At 39.8% G+C, this 20,139-nt stretch overlaps 1 long non-coding RNA gene across 1 annotated transcript; it reads left to right on the forward strand.

Annotated features, from left to right (window-relative positions):
* Nucleotides 1-363: 363 nt before the first annotated feature.
* Nucleotides 364-17,174, forward strand: LOC308652400. Its single transcript, XR_014022777.1, has 2 exons — nt 364-1,574; nt 14,240-17,174. It is a non-coding gene; the product is annotated as an uncharacterized lncRNA (long non-coding RNA).
* Nucleotides 17,175-20,139: the final 2,965 nt, after the last annotated feature.

The following is a 20,139-nucleotide window of genomic DNA, read 5'->3' on the forward strand; positions in this document are numbered from 1 at the left end:
AAACAAGGTAATTCTTCTGGCCACTGGTTTCCAGAAAGGAATTGGTCAAGGGTAGATGTGACAGGGCTGGGACTGGGACAATGAGCCAATCTTAACTCCCAAAATGTGGACTTCAGATTCTGGTTGACCTAGGAATGACTTTCAGCTTGCCATTCATTAGCTGTGTGATCTAGAGAAACTTAAATCTTACTGTGTGGCAATTTCTTTCCTCATCCATAAAATGGGAACAATAGTTCCTACCTCTGAAGGGAGTTATAAGGATTAAATGAGAGGGGGAGGAAAGATAACGAAAATATCTGACAAACAGTAGCTTCAGTAAATCGCTACTGAAGGATGTTTTGGTAGTGCAAAACTATCAAGTAATACAGGGGTCTTGCCCTCTGGGAGCTTCCAAAAGCAACATTAGTGTAGGAATGTTTGAAGACATCCAGGAATTTAACACCTTGTGAAGTTAAATGACTGTTTTCAGATCACACGATATCACAGTTTGAACAAAATTAAAACAGTAATGTTGCTGAAAGCTCAGTCTTTGTCCTCGATGCCAATTCAGAAAAAGGAGGTTTATTGCTTTGCTAGCAAAGAAGACACATAGGGGACTCCTCACCCAAAGGAGTGACAGTGCCCATCAGCAAGAACACAGGGTTTTAAAGAGGTGACTCAAAGGCCTCATTCCACCTGTTCTCTGTAGGAGTTATAATTCACTTGTTGATTTAGAATATAGTCATTTCTGAGATCTTTTGGTACCATCCCCAAAGTCTGGATTACTTCACTCGGTGGTGGGTGTGTTTGAGGACAAATAACTCTTCCTAAAATGGGGAAGAAAGGTGATACTGTTTCCCTGAGATTAGAGAAGGGGAGAGATAAGGGAGGAGCAGGGAGAGAGGAAGAGAAAGAGGCAAGTCCATTTTAAAAATAAGATGCAAAAACAAAAATAATTTGCGGTGGCAGAACAGTAAGGAGCTCTATTCAAAGAATAAAGTGGACCACTGTTGTAGTAATAAATGCGTCTAGTCAGCCCAAGTTAATGGATTAAATAAATTTAAACCACAGCATTTCTCTACAAGCGGAGGCATAAGCATAAGCTCAGAGCCTGTAGAAAAGAGGAAAGGAGTCAAGAGCCACAGAAAATTCTTCCTGACTCTTGGGTCAGGAGCATAGAGTAATTGAGGTTAATCAAGGAGGGCTTCTGGGAGGAGGTTCGGGAATGTCCAGGGAGCCTTCATTGAGATCCAGTTGACCCATCACCATCTCAATTGTCAGAAGTCTTCAGTACAAAGGAGAATAAGATAGGGTCTGAATCTAAGGTGGGTGAGGGGAGATCCCAGTCGTGGTTCCTTTAAGGCATCGAAACTCCTTGAACATTCTACCTTCAGCTCCGCGGCCTCCCCGAGACGCGCTTACGTCACCTTTCGGGGAAGCGGCTGACGTCAGCCCGTTCTCCAGCGCTTGGGGGCGGGGTCGATGACTCACCGGGCTGCGCCCCTTGCCCCCGCCCCTCCCGGCTGCGCGCACGTGAGCGTGCACTACGCTGGTTTCTAAATTTAGTCCCGGCGGCTTCCCTGGGGTCGCCTGAGGTAAACGCGGGGAAGGGGTTGCGGCGGGCGAGAGAAGCAGTTCTTGTTGTCCCTTCTTGTCCCTCCGTGGGTCCTCCTTCAGGACGGGGGTCCGGCCCGGGGTGGGAGGCCCGCGGGAACTCGTGGTGCGGGAAGGGGGCGTTTCCCGAGGCGCGAACCGAGGGGGTCCCCTCCGCGTGTCAGCCCAGCCCCTCGCGCGGCCTTGCCCTGAACGGGCGCCATTGAACCGAGGTTTCTTCTTGGAGGACCACTTGGGGCAGCATTTGGGGGGCGGCGTGGGCCGAAATCACTAGGGGAGCGGGACTTGGGTCGGAGGGAGCCCGGTGGGCGGTCGATGGCCCACGTGGAGGGGGAGGTCGCGACACTGGACCTCAGAGAACACGCTCCCGAGGCCGAGGCGGCGTGGCTTTGGGAGCGATATCGCTTCCGCGCTGTGAAAGACGAGGGCCTTCCAGCCTCGGGCCAAGCACAGGGAGGGACCTGAAGGTCACTGGGTGAGGGGCCAGCGCAGGTGCCACAAAACCCAGGGCAGAGCCTAACGCATACCAGGGTGACCTTCCAGGAGCCACATGAAAGCTTCATGTTTTGTTTTGTTTTGTTTTGTTTTTTTCCCAAGAAATTGGTGCCAAACAACTTTTGAAATCCACATTCTCCACTTCTTTGGGTGGCAGGACAGAAGTTCTGGAAATAAGCCCTGTTAGCGTAAAATGAGCTGCAGTTTTGACTTTGAAGAGTGGTCTGACTTGTCACAGTGACCTCACTTCTGTTGTTAGGGTGGTATCCTCAGGTTTCCACTTCATTAGGTGGTGTTGGAAAGTCTAAGATAATGATAAACCCCGAATATTAAATGTTAATGTGGGACAATTTCTAATGGTTGGGTTGTTAAGTTTCTTTCTCTCTCTCTCTCTCTTTTTAAGGAAACTGTGATAAGTTAGATGTGGAGTAAAGATCGCCTTGGTCTTTTATATCCTGCATTGTCTTCCTTAACTCATTCAGCTCTTTATTTGTATCCTCTTTGAATTCATTGATCATTTTTAACATTCTTTTGAATGTTCTTTGACATTTCATCTACCTTAATATCTTTGCAATCAGTTACCAGAGAGTTACAAACTTTTGGAGAGCCATATTACTTTGTTTTTTCATATTTCTTTTATTTGTTTTTTGAGATTTGCCCATTTTGGGGGATGTATGTGTATCTTCTACTTTTCTGGGAGGGCCTTTTTGAGAAATAGCCTTCTCTTAATGATGTGCCCAGGGCTGTTAGTTTATTGTGTAATGTTAAATTTAATTCCGGATGGACTTAGTGTAGTTTGCCTCTTGTTTCTGGATGTGATTGATGAGTTTTGACACAAGTGTGTAGTGTGTTGAAGTCTGAGAAACCTGTATCCTCTGGAGGTCTTAGTTTAGGCAGATGTGTTGTAATTGGTAAATCTGTGGTTACGACTTCAGTCTTGTCAACTTAGTTCTGTCTGCAAGGTATAGGAACAGCCTATGCTGAGGTTCTTTGTAGTGTGGTTTCTGCCCCAGTTGTGCTACTTCTTTCTCATGTTACTATGGGATCAGATGTCAGGAGCAGAACTTCAGGGCCCGGTCAGCCATGTTTTTTTGAAAGTAGGTCCATGGCAGTAGGATTTTTTCTCCCCTGTTCTTAGAGTTGAAGTATTCAGCAAGGATTGAGTGGTACCAGATTGTGGCTGAAGTAAAGTACACTTTTTCTTGCCTTGCTAATGGAAAAGTACCCACTTAATACATGCAAGCTACCAGGCTTGATCCAGACTCCACTCAAAAGGAAGAAAAACATAAAAACAAACTAGATATGGAAATATAATAAAAACCAATTAAACCACACTACTAATAATAATAGAAAAGAAAGGGGGAAATATTATAGAATAAACTGAAAAGGGAAATGTTAATGAAAATAAAAAAATAAATGAGACAGTAGAAGAGGGGAGAGGATCCTATTATGCTATAATAAAAAAGGTTAAAAATAAGGGAAAGGTACCATTAAAAATAATAATAGATGGGGGAAAAAAAGCCAAGAATTCCTTCTAGTTCAAATGATCTGATTGGAAACACTTTCTGAGCAGGTATACCCTCTTCCCAGAGCCCCTTAGTCTTTGTGCCCAGTACATGGTCAGTGTCTGGGCCATAGCCATCCTTTCTCTCCAGCAAAGATTTCGTGTTTTGTGGTTTTTGCCCAGGTGGGCATAAATTTAGCCCAGCTGACTGCAGTCTGTTTACCTGAGGGTGTGGCAAGTATTCAAGCCAGGATGCCTCTGGGTGTGAGGGGAGAGAATAAACCCAGCAAAATCTGCATGGGAGTGGGAGGCACTCCAGGAACTGCATTTTACCACCCTCAGTCTGGATGCATTCAGGCCTGGGTCCTTCCTTCATAACAATACTTGAAAGTAGTCTTGCTTTTTATAGAGGACACCAGTCACTGTGTTCTGCTGTCTGCCTCAGTCTGCTTCCCGCTACTCAAACCACTCATCAGGCTTGTGCCAGCTATGGCTGGTCTCACACCCAGTCAGTGTGGCAGGGTGTCCACAGGGACCCTGAACTGTGATTGCTTCAAGTTTTCTGCACCTCAGAGCAGTTTGGTCCCTAACAATTGGATCCTTCTTATGATGGCTTTTGGTTAAAGCACTCTTGAGAATTGCTGAATATTGTATTGACTTCTCTAAAACTATCTTGCTATGCAGGAGGGGAAACTCAGTTCAGATACCCAAATTGGATTTATTTATTTGTATTTTATCCCAGATTATTTTTTAATTTCTTCTTTTTAGATATACATGACGATAGGGTGTATTTTGACTATACATACATGGAGTATAACTTCCCATTCTTGAGGTTTTACATGATATGGACTTAACACTGGTCATGTATTCATATATGAACATAGGAAAGTTATGTCTGACTCATTCTGCTGCCTTTCCTGTTCCCATCCTTCCTTCCTTTCCTTCATTCCCTTTTGTCTAATCCAATGAACTTCTATCCCCCTCCACCCCTGCATAAGTTTGTGTTACCACCGGCATATCAGAGAGAACGTGCGGCCTTTGGTTTTTTTAGGATTGGCTTGTTTCACTTAGCATGACAGTCTCCAGTTCTGTCCATCTACCGGCTGATGCCATAATTTCATTCTCCTTTATAGCTGAGTAATATTCCATTGTATATACATACTACATTTTCTTTATACATTCATTTTTTGAAGGGCACTTAGGTTGGTTCCATAGCTATTGTGAATTGAGCTGCTATAAACATTGATGTGACTGCATCACTATAGTATGCTGATTTTAAATCCTTGGATATATACCAAGGAGTGGGATAACTGGGTCCTGAACTGGATCTAGAATTTGTATGAACTGTGGATTTCTCTTTCAGTTAGAACTTCCAGTCTAAAGTTACAATCAGAATTGATTGTACCCTCTGGCTTACCTTATGTTTGTAGTGTCATTCCCTCACTGGGGAGCCAAACCATTGTGACCTGTGTTGTGCTTTTCTCTACATTCCCTTTCCAATTCTCCATGCTGTTTAGGTTTCCCCTTACTTCTTTATTACTTCTCAGAGTTTTCCTTTCTTTTTCAGAATACAGTATTTGCTTTGTTGTTCTGACTTTTCTCACTTGGAGAGTTGTGAAAAGGAAACATTTTATCCACCATCTTGTCTCTTCTCTTTCTTCACTGGAAGTAAAAATTCCAGTACCTCTGACACTTCTATGGATAAGACTGGTTGGTAATTCTGTGGATAAAACTGGTTGGTAAATGGGTTGTTTGCATTTGAAACAGAATCAGTTTCTGCACAATGATACCTCCCTGCCTAACCTGAAATTGAAGGGTGCACAATGAAGAGATTGTACTTACCCTTTCTTAGAAGTTATTGATGTAAAGGGAGGGAGATCTTTATCATAAAGCTTTAGTAGCCAGAGCTCTCAGCAAAATGAAATTGAAACTACTCTCAATTTTATAAAAGGCTAATGACAGCAAAGTATGTTGTCATTTTTTGACACATACCTTGAGATTTAGTTTTGAAAATATATAGTATGTTAAAGTGGTTAATATTTTCATTGAACTTAGTACCTCTACAAAATCTTTTATCAGAAGGTTTCTATTTTTATATCCACCAAGTTTAATTAATTGAATCAAGAAAGTAGAGGTGTATATTTGGAAAGTTTTTTTAAACAAGATTTTAATTAGTGTTTTATTAAGCATTCCATCTAAATTTTCCCATATAGAAAATTGTGTGGGGTGATAAAAATCAGAAATAGATTTCTTGGAAATATGAAAATAGAGGAAAAGAAAAAATAAAGGACATTTTCCCATTGACCAGGGTAATCTGCCAATTCCTGTTCACATTAATATTTTCCTCATCAAGTATACATCTTTTTTTTTTTTTTTTTTTTTAAAGGATACTAGGGATTGAACCCAAGGCTGCTTGACCACTGGGTCAACATCCCCAGCCCTTTTTAAATTTTGAGAACAAGGTCTTGCTAAGTTACTGAGACTTTTTGAACCTACAGTCCTCCTGCCTCAGGATCCTGAGTTGTTGGGATTACCACCAGAACCACTATACCTAGCCTCCAAGTATTCATCTTTAGGCCCAATTTCACCTGGATTTTCCCCCCCTCAAAATAGAGTCTTATAATGATAACAACAGTGTTCATTTGTTGAGCACCATGTATCAGACCCTGTGCTCAATGCTTTACATAATTAATTTTTTTTCTCTATGTTATGTAATTTTATAGGTTCAGGGAAGTTAGCCGAGTTGGCTAAGGTCACACAGTTATTAAGAAACAGCCATGAGTGGACTGGGGTTGTGGCTCATTGGTAGAGCACTTGCCTAGCATCGTGAGGCCTTGGTTTCGATTCTCAGCACCACATATGAATAAGCAAATAAAGTGAAAAATCCATTGGCAACTAAAAAATATTAAAGAAACAGCCGTGAGCTGTGTGCAGTGTGCATCAGCTTTCGAGGCTGAGACAGGAGGATCGCAAATTCTAAGCCAGCCTCAGCAAAAGCAAGGTGCCAAGCAACTCAATGAGACCTTGTCTCTAAAAAATATATAAAAAATAGGGCTAGGGATGTGGCTCAGTGGATGAGTACCCTTGAGTTCAATCCTGGTACCCACCCCCTACAAAAAAAAAGAAACAGCCATGATTTGGATTCGGGTTGTATTAGAGTTCTCCAGAAAAATACAACCAATAGAAAAAATATATGTGATTGATTATAAGAAACTGACTCATGCAATTATTGGAAACTGGCTAGTCTCAAGATTTTCAGGGTGAGTCAGCAAATTGGAGACCTGGGGAAGCTGATGATGTAGTGTGAGTCCAAAGGTATAAAAAAAGTATGTCCTAGTTGAAAGGCAGATGGGAAGAAAGAAGAAATCCCTTTTACCGTGGAGATGGTCCATCTTTTTGTTTTAGTCAGGCTTTCAACTGATTGGACAAAGTCTATGTGCATTATTGAGGGATTTCCTCAGTCTGTCAATTTAAATGTTAATTTTATCTTGAATAACCCTCCCAGAAATACCTAGAATAATGTTTGATCAATAATGTCCAGCCAAGTTTGACAATTACCACACAAAATGGGTAATTCTTATTTATTTATTTGTTTATTTGGTATGAGGGATTGAACCCAGGGCCCTCAACCATTGAGCCACATCCCCAGCCCTTTTTTGTATTTTATTTAGAACCTGGGTCTCATTGAGTTGCTTAGAGCCTTACTAAATTGCTGAGGCTGGCTTTGAACTTGTCCTCCTGCCTCAGCCTCCCAAGTCGCTGGGATTACAAATGTACACCACTGTGCTCCGCGGTAATTCTTATTTTTTTTGCTGAGGGGTGGGGCAGGGGAATTGAACCCAGGGCCTTGTGCTTATGAGACAAGCACTCTGCCAACTGAGCTATACTCCCAGCCCCAGCAATTCTTATTTGTTTTTTTAAAGAGAGAGTGAGAGAGGAGAGAGAGAGAGATTTTTTAATATTTATTTATTTTTTTTAGTTCTCGGCAGACACAACATCTTTGTTGGTATGTGGTGCTGAGGATCGAACCCGGGCCCCACGCATTCCAGGCGAGCGCGCTACCGCTTGAGCCACATCCCCAGCCCAGCAATTCTTATTTTTAAAAATTACTTTGTGACCTTTTCTTTTATTATCAAATATAAAAATATCAAGGAGCATTTTAAAAATGTGGATGAACAAAATCGAATTTTAGGGAGATCCAACATGGCGGCGGGCGGAGAGGCAGCGTTTTCAATACCTCCCCAGTGATGGGATCATAAAGACGCATAGATAAAGCTTAGATGCTACCAACGGAGAATCTCCTAGCAAAATTCCACTGAAGAGAGACAGGCCGGGAGCTACTAGGATTTTTTTTGAAGCGACAGATTGCCCCACGAGACGCAGAGGTCCAGATCTGCCAGCCACAGTCCTCGCGCCATGGCGCGTGGTTGCCGGCCCGTCTGCCCGCAGCAAAAGCAAACGTGACTGAGTCCCGAGCCTCCGAGTCGCAGCTTGGCAGGAAGAAGTCTTTAGCCAAGCCTTCATGAATTAGCGAGCTAGGAGCTGAAGCCAACTGGGGACGGACCAGTCCCACTCCTCCCTTCGGACACTCCGGCAAGGAGCCTGGGGCCCGCCATAGCAGAGAGGTGACGTCATCAGAGTTCCGCCGATGGAATTCCTTCCCAGCAGAATCCACTTTAGCAGGTGTGTGACTCCCTCCCCATCCAGATACAAGCAGCCAGAAACTTCAGGGACCTCTCAGGGGTTGTGTCTGTAGGGAAGTAGAGGGGATCCCCGACCCCCAACCCCCCATATCACCAGCGGTGACTCCCAAGGTCTTAGCTGCCAGTTTACCACAGCACTGGGGCTTAAATGGGACACGCGGTGGGGCTGCAAGTGTAACTAGATCTCTGGGGAACCGCTTCTGGTGAACAGGACCTGGCTGGCTGGCTGACAGGAGGAAGCAGGGTGAGGGCCGGAGAAGTGAAACGGCTCTGGACTGACAAGTCTGAGAGACTCCCAGGAGATGCCTTACAGGAATTGCTATGGGCAGGTAGAGAGCAGAAGCTCCGCTCAGAGGGCACAGCTCCGCCTACTGGAAGAGAAGAAAATGGATCTCTAAGACTTCAATATTTTTTTTTCTTCTCTCTCTGTTCCTTTCTCCCCTTTTCCTTCTCTCTTTCTTTCCCGTTTCAAGTTTTATTGTTCTTTTCATTCTCCTCTAATCTATCTCTCTCTCCTTCTTTCTTTTTAAGAGCACCTTCATTCCCCTACCCCCCAACTTTCATCCCAAGCATTACGTCTTCCATTACGTGTAATTGTCTAAATGCAAATAGGTGAATGTCTCGAGGCTGTCTATAGGGCTCCTAAATACCTAGCTACTACCAACACCCTGATCCAATTGCTTGTTAGTATCTACCTTCAGTAGAGCAATCTTCTAAAGTAGCCAAGACATACTAATCCTCGTACCATCATAGCACCTAACCTAAACATATAGTCCTAAGAACAAACAACAAATCACTATATGCATACAGAACCTGGAAGCCTTTTATGAATTGAATGAATCAGCTTTAAAGTACAATAAAGCCCAACAGTTCTAGGCATAATCTCCCACCACAAAGGAGAGACAACAGAGATATACAAAGCCAAAACAAATGTATAGGAGAAAGCAGTTACAAAGCAGTCAAACAGAGCTGGAAAGTAACGTGAACAACATGAAAAAACAAGGGAAAAAAGGACTACAAACAATGCAAGACAACTTAAATCTACAGGAGGACCTAGAAGCATCAGAAACATGGACAGGGAAAGAAATCAAGGCATACCTAACTCAGATGGAATGGAATATTAGAGAAGACATGAGACAGCAAGTCCAAGCATTGAAAGTATATTTTGAAAACGAACTAAACAAACAAATTCAAACTGCAAAGAACGAGCTTTACCAGGAGATAGAGATTTTTTTAAAAAACCAAACAGTAATCCTAGAAATGCAAGAAACCATAAACCAGATTAAAAACTCTAACGAGAATATTACAAATAGACTAGATCAAGTAGAAGTCAGAACATCAGATAATGAAGACAAAGTTTATCAACTTGAAAAGAATATGGTCAACACAGAAAAGATGCTTAAATCTCATGAGCAATCTATCCAAGAGATATGGGATCTCATTAAAAAACCAAATTTGAGAGTCATTGGGATAGAAAAAGGCACAGAGTTTCAAACCAAAGGAATGGACAACTTATTAAAGGAAATAATCCTAGAAAACTTCCCAGAGATGAAAGATGGAATGGATTGCCAAATCCTGGAAGCCTACAGGACCCCAAACATCCAAAACCGTAATAGACCAACTCCAAGACATATAATTATGAAGATAGCTAACATACATAACAAGGAGAGAATATTAAAAGCTACGAGAGAAAGGAGGCAGCTTACATTCAGGGGTAAACCAATTAGGTTAATGACTGATTTTTCATCACAGACTTTGAAAGCGAGACGATCCTGGAACAACGTATTTCAAACGCTGAAAAATAATGGATTCCAACCAAGAATACTGTATCCAGCAAAATTAAGCTTCAGATTTGACAATGAAATTAAAATCTTTCACGATAAACAAAAGCTAAAAGAATTCGCAGCCAGAAAACCAGCACTGCAAAGCATTTTGAGCAAAATACTACAAGAAGAGGAATTGAAAAATAGTGCCCAAAACTAACAGTGGGAGGTATCTCAGTAAAGGGGGAGTAAATAACCAAAGAGGAAAAACTAGCCAAACTAAAATAAATAAATAAATAAACATGACTGGAAGCACAAACCATATTTCAATTGTAACCTTAAATGTTAATGGCTTAAATTCACCAATCAAGAGACATAGGCTAGTAACCTGGATTAAAAAAAAAAATCCAACAGTATGCTGCCTTCAGGAGATTCATATGATAAGAAAAGACATACACAGGCTGAAGGTAAAAGGTTGGGAAAAATATACCACTCACATGGCCCTCGAAAGCAAGCAGGAGTGGCCATACTCATATCGAATAAAATCAACTTCAAACCTAAGTTAATCAAAAGGGATAAAGAAGGACACACACAAAAAAATCGAATTTTATTGATAGTCACAAAAGATATGGTTGAGCCTGTCTAGGTTTTACAAGTGAAAAATTTAAGATGAATTTTGGAAGATGAGCTTCATTGGGAGAGGGTAGTTATGATAGTTGTCCCATATCAATTCATCATTTTCATCTCCTAAAAGTTAACTTACCAACCATAATACTTGAAGTATATTTGTATTTGTTAAAAATAAAGCCGGGTGTGGTGGCCACTCCTGTAATCCCAGCAGCTCAGGAGGCTGAGACAGGAGGATTGTGAGTTCAAAGCCAGCCTCAGCAATGATGAGGCGCTAAGCAACTCAGTGAGACCCTGCTCTAAATAAAATACAAAATAGGGCTGTGGATGTTGCTCAGTGGTTGAATGCCCCTGAGTTGAATTCCCATATCAAAAATAAAATAAAGCACTCTCCTTACACTTTAGGGTGGTAAAAAATCAGGCTTTTTTTTTTTTTTTTTTTTTTTTTTTTTTTTAGATTGGCAAAATTTCATTGGCCACAGTATATTGCTTCAGTCAAGGCAAGGAAGCTCTTCCTGTTATACAATACATTTGTTCTAGGGCTTATAAGACCTCGAATTACCCATTCATTTAAATTGATTTTGGTTTGCTTTGGTATTCTAGTGAAATAAAAACAAGGTAGTAAAGTAGGAATGCATAAGAATCTAAGTTGAGAAGTTTCATGAATAATTGGATAACTTTTTACAAGTTAGTTTCCTGTTGCAGACAATGACTTAGATCTCCAAAATAATTACAAAGCTGAGTCCTTTATAAAGGATTTATTGGGTGTATTTGCTTCTATTGAAACCTTGGTAAAAAACAAAATCACTTTATTACCTCTTTCTGTATTTTTTTTTTAATATTTATTCTTCAGTTTTCGGTGGACACTACATCTTTATTTTATTTTTATGTGGTGCTGAGGATCGAACCCAACGCCCTGCTCATGCCAGGCGAGAGCGTTACCACTTGAGCCACATCCCAAGCCCTTTCTGTATTCTTATTAGTCTTTATTTTTTAAATTCAGTTTTATTGGAAATTATTTTCTTTTGTCTTCCTTTAAATGCTGATCTAAAATGTTTTAAGAAGCAAGTGAACCTGTCAAGTAATATAGCTATCTGGAAATTTTTGCCCTCAACTATTAGAGTTTTTGGCATGTAATGTAAGTAGTGTTATGGTAATATTCTAGAAGTTTAAATCATTGCAATTATTAACAGTCTTAAAGCATTATTTTTGAGATATTTTAAAATATGCCTTGCCCCAGCAACATTGTGGTTATAATAAATGTTTAATAATTCAAATCCTTATTTTTGAAAAGTACATCATAAATGAATACAATTACAAGATCTTCATCACACATAAATACAGAATTTGTTTTATACTTAAATTGTATTTTAATTTTAGCTGGGTAGTTAAGATTTCAGGCTTTTTTAAAAAAAAAAAAAAAAAAAACGTTACGTTTAGTTGTCTGGACTCAGGTAACAAAGTACATCTAAACCATAGCATCCTGTCCACATTTACAGTATTTTCCTTTTAGCTGCTTTACTTGCCTTTATAGCACGTGTGATATTTTGTATTCATTTGTTTTTGGTGTTCACTAGAACATAAGTACCATGAGAGCAGAGCCTTTGTTTCTTGCTTTATCGCCAGTGTGTAAAATGATGTACTTCATAAATGTTTGGGGGTTAATTAATGTGTCAGTGTTTAAGAGAGAATAGGGATAAAGAAAGATAATGGGATCACTATGTATCTGGAAAATCTTTAATGTCTCACTAAGTTGAATTTTGGGTAATTTGAAGTCACTTAGGGTTTTTACAATAATGAAGTGGAATGATGAAAGCCATTTTTAGGTGAGTATGGTTGTAAAATTCAGAATAGATTGCATTGTGGCAGACACCAAAGACAAGGATTATTATAGGATACCATGCTTTCCTGATGTTCCTGTTACCAAATTTGCTTCTCCTTCTTGGCAGATAATGAGGTTATCTTGTACCATCATATATTTGGAGATGGTGTTGTCCTGCAGGTTTTGAGAGTAGTGTTCCCATGTTACACTGCCTTTTTCCTAAATCCTGTGTTGGTTCTTCTCTGTATCTCTTCCTGCCTACCATCTTCTCCCCAGCTGTAATCCTGGGGAAAAGGAATTATAACACCTCAGCATACTTCCTTTAGGAAAGTGAGAGATTGTTGTGTTTTTTGTTTATATTTGTTTTTTGTTTTTTATATATCTCTCCTCTCGGCTTATCTAAGTGGCTATCTTCCTCTATAGGGACAGGCTTTTTTCAGTATGCCAACTCACACATGCATAGATCTCTCTGGTTTGTGATAATCTGTCTCTCCCCTGACTTCTTCAGATTTGGGGGTGTAAAGGCTTCTTGCTCTGACTATTCCCTAGCTGCTTCCGTATTTTTTAGTTGGTTTTCCTTAACCCAACCCTACCTTTGTAATGGTCCCTTAGTTGAATCATTTAGATATATATACTCCAGAAGTCTGATGGTTTAAGCAGAATGTAAGCACTCTTTTTCTTTCTGTGTCTGCTTTTCCACAGAAGTATAGTAGAGACCATGTAGCAATAAAATTCACTTTCATATTATGTTGCTTGTTTTTTGGTTTTGAAACTGATAAATGGTTAAATTTGCCAGATTAGAAAAATGGAAAAAAGGCAAGAAGGCAGATAAAAGACACCTAGACTTGCCTTCTTTTCTACAAGATAGAACTAGAGCAACAGGTATGTGGCTAAATGTCAAGGTAGATGGCTGTGGGAGAGCACTGGAATTCAACAGTGGAAAAAGCAGACAGTAGAACTCAGAGATTTTGAATAATAGAATCGCAATTGAAACAGTGCCTATTGAATGGCAGCAGGTCAGAGGAGGGGAAGGGTTGTAAATGAAAGAGTGTCCCATTGAATTTCTGTAACATAAAATCTGACATTGTGCAGACAAACGCAGTCTAAACAGACAAGAGACCTGGCACCCCAGTGAATCCTGTGTAGAGGAACTTGTGTCATCTCCTAGTGAACTTGTATCATCTTCCAGCACAGATTTCTGGGTCTCCTTCATCCCCACCTTCAGAGGTGTTCAGAACTGTGCTGCAGCACTGAGAATTTGCTATACCCTGAGTGTGCAGCCTGAAACACTACCAAGCGCTCATGGTGTGCTAGCTTATTTCAGCATGTAAAGCTGGTGAGAGAGATTTTCACCTATTTTTAGCACAAATCACTTACCTGGCAGACACTATAACTGAAAGGATTGGGGAGTGGGTGAAAATCTTCTGGTCACTCTGTCCATGGGATACTTGGGAAGAAGCTTTAAGTAGTCGCTTAATTGTAAATAGGGGCTATTTACAATTGACATAGTATAATCTGACTTGCTCCCTATTTAAGCATCTTGATAAGGAGGGAATTTTCATTTTTGTGTATTTTGTTCTTTTTGTTTTAAATATTTTTTGTTTTCCCTTTTTATTTTTTAACTTTTGTTTTCTTTTTCCTTTTTCCCCCTATTTTTTTCTCTTGTTCTTATTGGTGCTATTATTCATATTTATTTTATATTTTTGGCTATTTTTATTTTTATTTTTTGCAGTACAGGGAATCGAGCCTGGGACCTCGTGCACATTGGGTAGGTGCTCTATCACTGGAACTATACTCCCAGTCCAGCTGAGGAATTGAACCCAACTCTAGCCACAATTGAACCCAACTCTAGCCACAATCTTGGTGGATACTACAACTTAAAAAGAATATAAGGGCCAAAAGCTCCTGGCCAATTACCTGCCTTCAAGTGGAGGTCTGAAGTCCCCTTCCTGGATGGACATTCCCATAGTAACAGCAGAGAGGAATAGTACACCCGATGTGGACACCACACCTACAGACCTCTGTATCGGTCACACCCATATGTCAGATTGTGTATTCCTGGCAAGACTGAATGTGAGTGCCATGGAGGGGAAGCTGTGATTTTCGTCCCTGACTCTCCCCATGAAATGGAGGAACTTCAGGCCCTTCACCATAACTGGAGTAATCAACCTCAGAATTGCTTTTGTGTAATAGAGCCAATATCAACAGTGCCTATAGAAACTTCCACCACCTAGTAGGGGTTTCCAGAGGGTGTACCTCCATGTCTCCACTTACTCTGCTGCCTACACTATGAGAGGGTTCCCACTTTTGTGAGACTTGCCCAGATAGTAGCTACCTCAGACTTCAGTATGGCATGCACTGTGTCTAGACCCACTAATCATAGCCCAAGAAGCCACAGAGAGAATGCATTATTGAATTGGAGGTAAACTCAATATTATACAATAATTTGACACCACAGGGCATATCATCAATTGGAAGCCACTAAGAAGGACATCACATAAAAGTGGAAGAGAGTCCAATTCAATAGATTGGTAAATCTCAACCTAGAAACATGAAATATGATGAAATGTAATAGAACACCTCCAAAAGTTCATAACTCTTTAGTAACTGATTCCAAAGATATCAAAGTGGATGAAATGCCACACAAAGAATCTTTCAGGAGAACAATGTTAAAAGCAGTATGTGACATAAAAGGATAAACAGCTGGATGAATTAACAAAACAATTCAAGAAAGATCTGAAAAGTTCAATGTCAGAAAATTCAGTTGGAATTCTCACTATTAGAATGGATAAAATAGAAGAAAGAATAACATATAAAGATGAAACTTTTGAAATGTTAGTAGAGAAAGAAAATTGAGTAGGTATGACGTTGCCATACAAGAGATTTAGGACAACATCACAACATCTTAGGCATACCCGAGGGAGAAGAGCTACAGGTTGGGGGCATTAAAAAACCAATTTAATGAGCCAGGGTCCCTGGGGCCATGGCTACCGCTCCAGATGGCAGCAGACCATGGTGTCAAACGTGGTGCTAGTTCTGCAGGAAAGCTGGATGCTGGAGTTAGTGGGTTATGGAAGCTTCCACCAAGATTTCAAAGGATGGCCTGGAAAGCCAGGCAAAGTGCAGCAGGGTTGGAGTCTCTGTGGGCAGCCCCCAAGAGGGTTAGGCATGGAGATGTGTGGAGGAAGCCAAAGCTCTGATGGAGACCCCTGAAGATTAAGAAATGCCAGTAACGTGTAGTATCATCCTAGGAAAGCTGCAGGATCAAGAAGGCAATCAGGCCATTTGGGCTGCAACCAACAAGGCAAGAGGGGTAATCTATACAAGTTCTTTGGAGAGGACATCATGCCGTATGCTCCAGATGCCAGATAGAACTATAGGACTTGTTTGCCCAGCTGGATTTCAGCCTTGCTTTGGTCCCTTCCTTTCTCTCTATGCCTCTGTTTTTCTAAATGTTTTCTAAGTGTTTATTTTGTACCTTTATATATTGGAAACTTGTAAATAGCTTGATTTTTGCAGGAATTCAGGATGCAAGTTTGCCTTGAGTCTCAGAGGAAACTTTGGACTTGAACTCTGAGCACTCTTGGAACTGCTGAGACTATGGGGACTCTTGGGGATGGACTAAATGTATTTTGCTTTGTCAGATGATTGTGAGCTTTTGGGGGCAGGGGTGGAATGTTATAGTTTGGATGTGAGGTGTACCCCGAAAGCTCATGCGAGACAATTCTAAAAGGTTTAGAGAGGAAATGATTAGGTTCTGAGAATCTTAACCCAATCAGTGAATTAATCACCTGATGGGATTGGGTGGTAACTGAAGGCAGGTGGGTGTGGCTAGATGAAGTAGTGGAGGTCTCTCTCTCTGCTTCTTCCTGATCATGTGAGCTGCCTCCCTCCTCCACACTCTTCTTCCATGATGTTCAGCTTCACCTGTAGTCCTGAGGAATGGAGCTGTCTGCATATGGACTGAGAACTCAAACTGTGAGCCCTCAAATAAACCTTTCCTCCTCCACAATTATTCTGTTTGGGTCTTTTAGTCACAGCAGTAAAAAAAAGCTGACTAAAACAATAGAGTATAACTTTGCGTTCTTTTAGAAAAGAGTCCCCACAGTCTCAACAGTTCCAAGATTGCTCAAAGTTCAAGTCCAAAGTCTCCTCTGAGACTCAGGGCAAACTTGCATCCTGAGTTCCTATAAAAATTAATTGTTTAAAGAATCAGCATAAATCCAAAAGACTTCTATTAAAGGGAGGAAGGAAACATTAAAAGAACAACCTGGATCTGGTACTAATTATTTTACATGGTTATTTCATGTAGATCTTAAAGAACTTTTAGGAGATTATCCTATTCTGTTTGACAAAGATCTTCAAGATAAATTACTTTTTCTTTTCTCTAAAAGTTTACATACCTTGGCTGGATGTGGTGTTGCACACTTGTATTCCTAGCATTCCAGAGGATAGGTCAGGAGTATCAGAAAAGTGCAAGGCCAGCGTTAACAACTTAACAAGATCTTGTCTATAAATTTAAAAAGGGAGCAGTGGATGTGAAGTGCCGTTGGGATCAATCCCCAGTACCAAAACAAATAAAAGGTGACATTCAGATGAATACATATGTCATGATCCTGCTTATATTAACAAAAAAGAAAACCCTTATGTCTAGAAAAATTCTGGTATTTACAGTAGTAACTCTAATAAATGTTGAAGATTCAGGATTAAAATATTTTATATTTTTTCATATTTAAAAAATAGAACAGGGGCTGGGATTGTATCTCAGCAGCAGAGCGCTTGCCTAGCAAGTGTGAGACCCTGGGTTCGATCCTCAGCACCACATAAAAATAAATAAATAAATAAAGATAGTGTCCAACTAAAAGCTAAATACTAAAAAAAAAATAAAAAAGAACAGGTATTAGCCTAATGTGTATATGACTTTCAGGAGAAGGAAAGGAGGCTTTGAAGATCTAAAAGAACCAGTATTTTTCTTATAATTTGCTTTATTTATCTGTGAAGAAAACAGTAGTGTGCAAGAGGGCAGTTTTCTCAGTATAGATAGCCCGATAAGGTTTTCTCTTAATGAGAAAGAACATCTTTTAAGTTGTATTTGCTTTTTGTATCTAGTATACCTTTTTTTCTGTTTTTATTTTAGTTGCAGATGGACACAATACTTTTATTTTTATGTGATGCTAAGGATTGAACTCAGTGCCTCATATTCTAGGCAAGCACTGTACCACTGAGCTACAACTGCAGCCTCTACTGTACCATTTTTTTGACATTGCACAGATAATGCAATTTCAATGATTCAGTTTTGTTATGCAATGTAAGATTTTTTCATTTATTACTGTTTGAAATATAAAAAATGTGTTTTGCATCTGAATAAAATGCCCTGAAATATAAGAGATCTGGATTTCTACATGGTACTATATCTTAAAGACAACTCAAAAGCACAAAGGTAACCCAAATATAGAGAAGGTTGTATGACCTAATATATGATTTTTATGGGATTTGGTTCAAATGAAATGACAGTACTACATAGACCAAGGAAGAGAGGGCTTGGCCCTGGGCTTCAAAGGGACTTGCAAACATGCATGCACAACCCCTCCCCCTACACACACACATACATACAAAATTATTAGCACATGACACCTGTATCTCAAGATCTCATGCTCCCAGGGCTGGGGAGGTAGCTCTGTTGGTTAGAGTGCTTGCCTCCAATGCACAAGGCCCTGGGTTCAATCCCCTGCACTGCAAAACAAAACAAAAATGAATTGGTGCACCCAGATAACAGTTCAGATAGCAGAAAAGTGCTTCACCACATTCTGGAAGTTTTGTGAGTTGCACTGGTATTACAGAATTAAACATGATGTGGGAGAATTGGGAGGGGTCGAGTGGAAGAAACACTTGGGTAAAATAAAAGACATTAAGTTGTCAAGTTCTCAGTTACTGTGAATGGAAGATTCTTGGTTAAAGAAGTACCCTATCCTGAAAATGCCAGGAATTTTCTTGCTATTCTTGGTCCCATGTATTAGCAGGGTAATTCTCAATGGTTGTATGTGGCAGATGAGGATATCAAGTAATTCTTATTTAATTGATTCATATGCAGACAAAAGCCCAAAATGCCAGGAATGATAGATACTGAGTCTTAACATCGGCAAAAAGATGAGCAATTTGACTGTAATAGTGAATGGTATTGTTTTAGTTCAAATGTAATATTTAAATTTTTGATAAAACCTCAAGTTTAAGTTTTTAAAAATTTTTGTCAATTATACATGTTATTTTTTTATTTAGTGATTTCAAGTATGAGAAAGTTACTATTGAGAATGTATACTCATTTAGTATAATTCTATTTTTTATGCTTGGTATCATTACTACCAGTAGATCATAAATTGTGAAAATCTTGATAATGTGATTTCACTGAAATGAAGTCAATTATATAGTTGCCATTCCAACATGGTCAGTTCATCAACAGACACTCAGACATATCCGATAAAGAAATTCTGTTGTGGGGCTGGGGTTGTGGCTCAGTGGTAGAGCGCTTGCCTAGCATGTGTGAGGTACCGGGTTCAATCCTCAGCACCACATAAAAATAAATAAAATATGTGTCTGTCTATGACTTAAAAATATATTTAAAAAAAAAAAGAAATTCTATTGACTTTCATAATTTTGCTTACATAAAAATGTGCCTTAAACCTGTTTTTAAATTTGGACATTTGAAAAGTGTATTTGTGAAGATAGAAATATGAAGCATGCTTTATTTAACAGCTTGTTAGTTTTATAACTTCTGTGTGTTTAGGAATGGTATGTGGTCCTCCATTTCTACTCTTGCCCTGGCCTCCACAAATGAAGAGGTGGGCCTACAACAAAGAATAAGTGCTACACTTAACAGCTAGTGGTGGCTTCCATCAAACCTAGCTCATGGGGTATTTATAGAATTTGCCAATGATTAAAGTTGTCTTTTAATGATATGGTATTCTGAGGTAGTAAGCTCCCTGTCTCAGAGCATGTTAAAGCATCATCCTGTGCTTTAAGTGGCAGGAAGTTAAATAGCAAGAATGTTGGAGGGGTAAAGTTAATGCTGAGTATGAGGTTAAACTAGATTACCATCAAGATCCATTCCAATTTTAAAATCCTCTAACTGGTATTGTTACCTAACCATAGGGGCTATAAGGCCTTCCTTAAAAATACGTTTTAGAAACTGACACTATCTTTCTAGGTACTGGCATCAGACCTTCTCCTAGTGTCACCAGTTTCTGCTGAACATTTGGTTAACATTTACATAATGTTTTCAGTGACAAAGCACAGTTTTGGAGTTAAGTGCTTTCAAATACAAGATGATTTTGACATCTAATGAAGGTTACAGAGTAAAACATCTACATAATTCTGTAAATATTCAAATTACCTCTAAACAGGTATTTGGTTCAGGTATGATTATTAGTATTATGAGGGGACATTATAATGCAGTTTATTGTTATAATAATTACAGTTGCAGTGCCAATAGTAAATATGCTATTGTAGTGACAATAGCAAATAAGCACATAGTGGGAGAATTGGGAAAGATTACTTAGCAAGATCTAAACTAGAGCAAGGTTGGAGTTACTTTGTAACTTCAGAAAGCTTTCTTTTAGTAATAAGAATTTTCCAGAT

Source organism: Spermophilus citellus (genome assembly GCF_964194105.1).
Source record: "Spermophilus citellus genome assembly, chromosome: 6".
Lineage (NCBI taxonomy): Eukaryota > Metazoa > Chordata > Mammalia > Rodentia > Sciuridae > Spermophilus > Spermophilus citellus.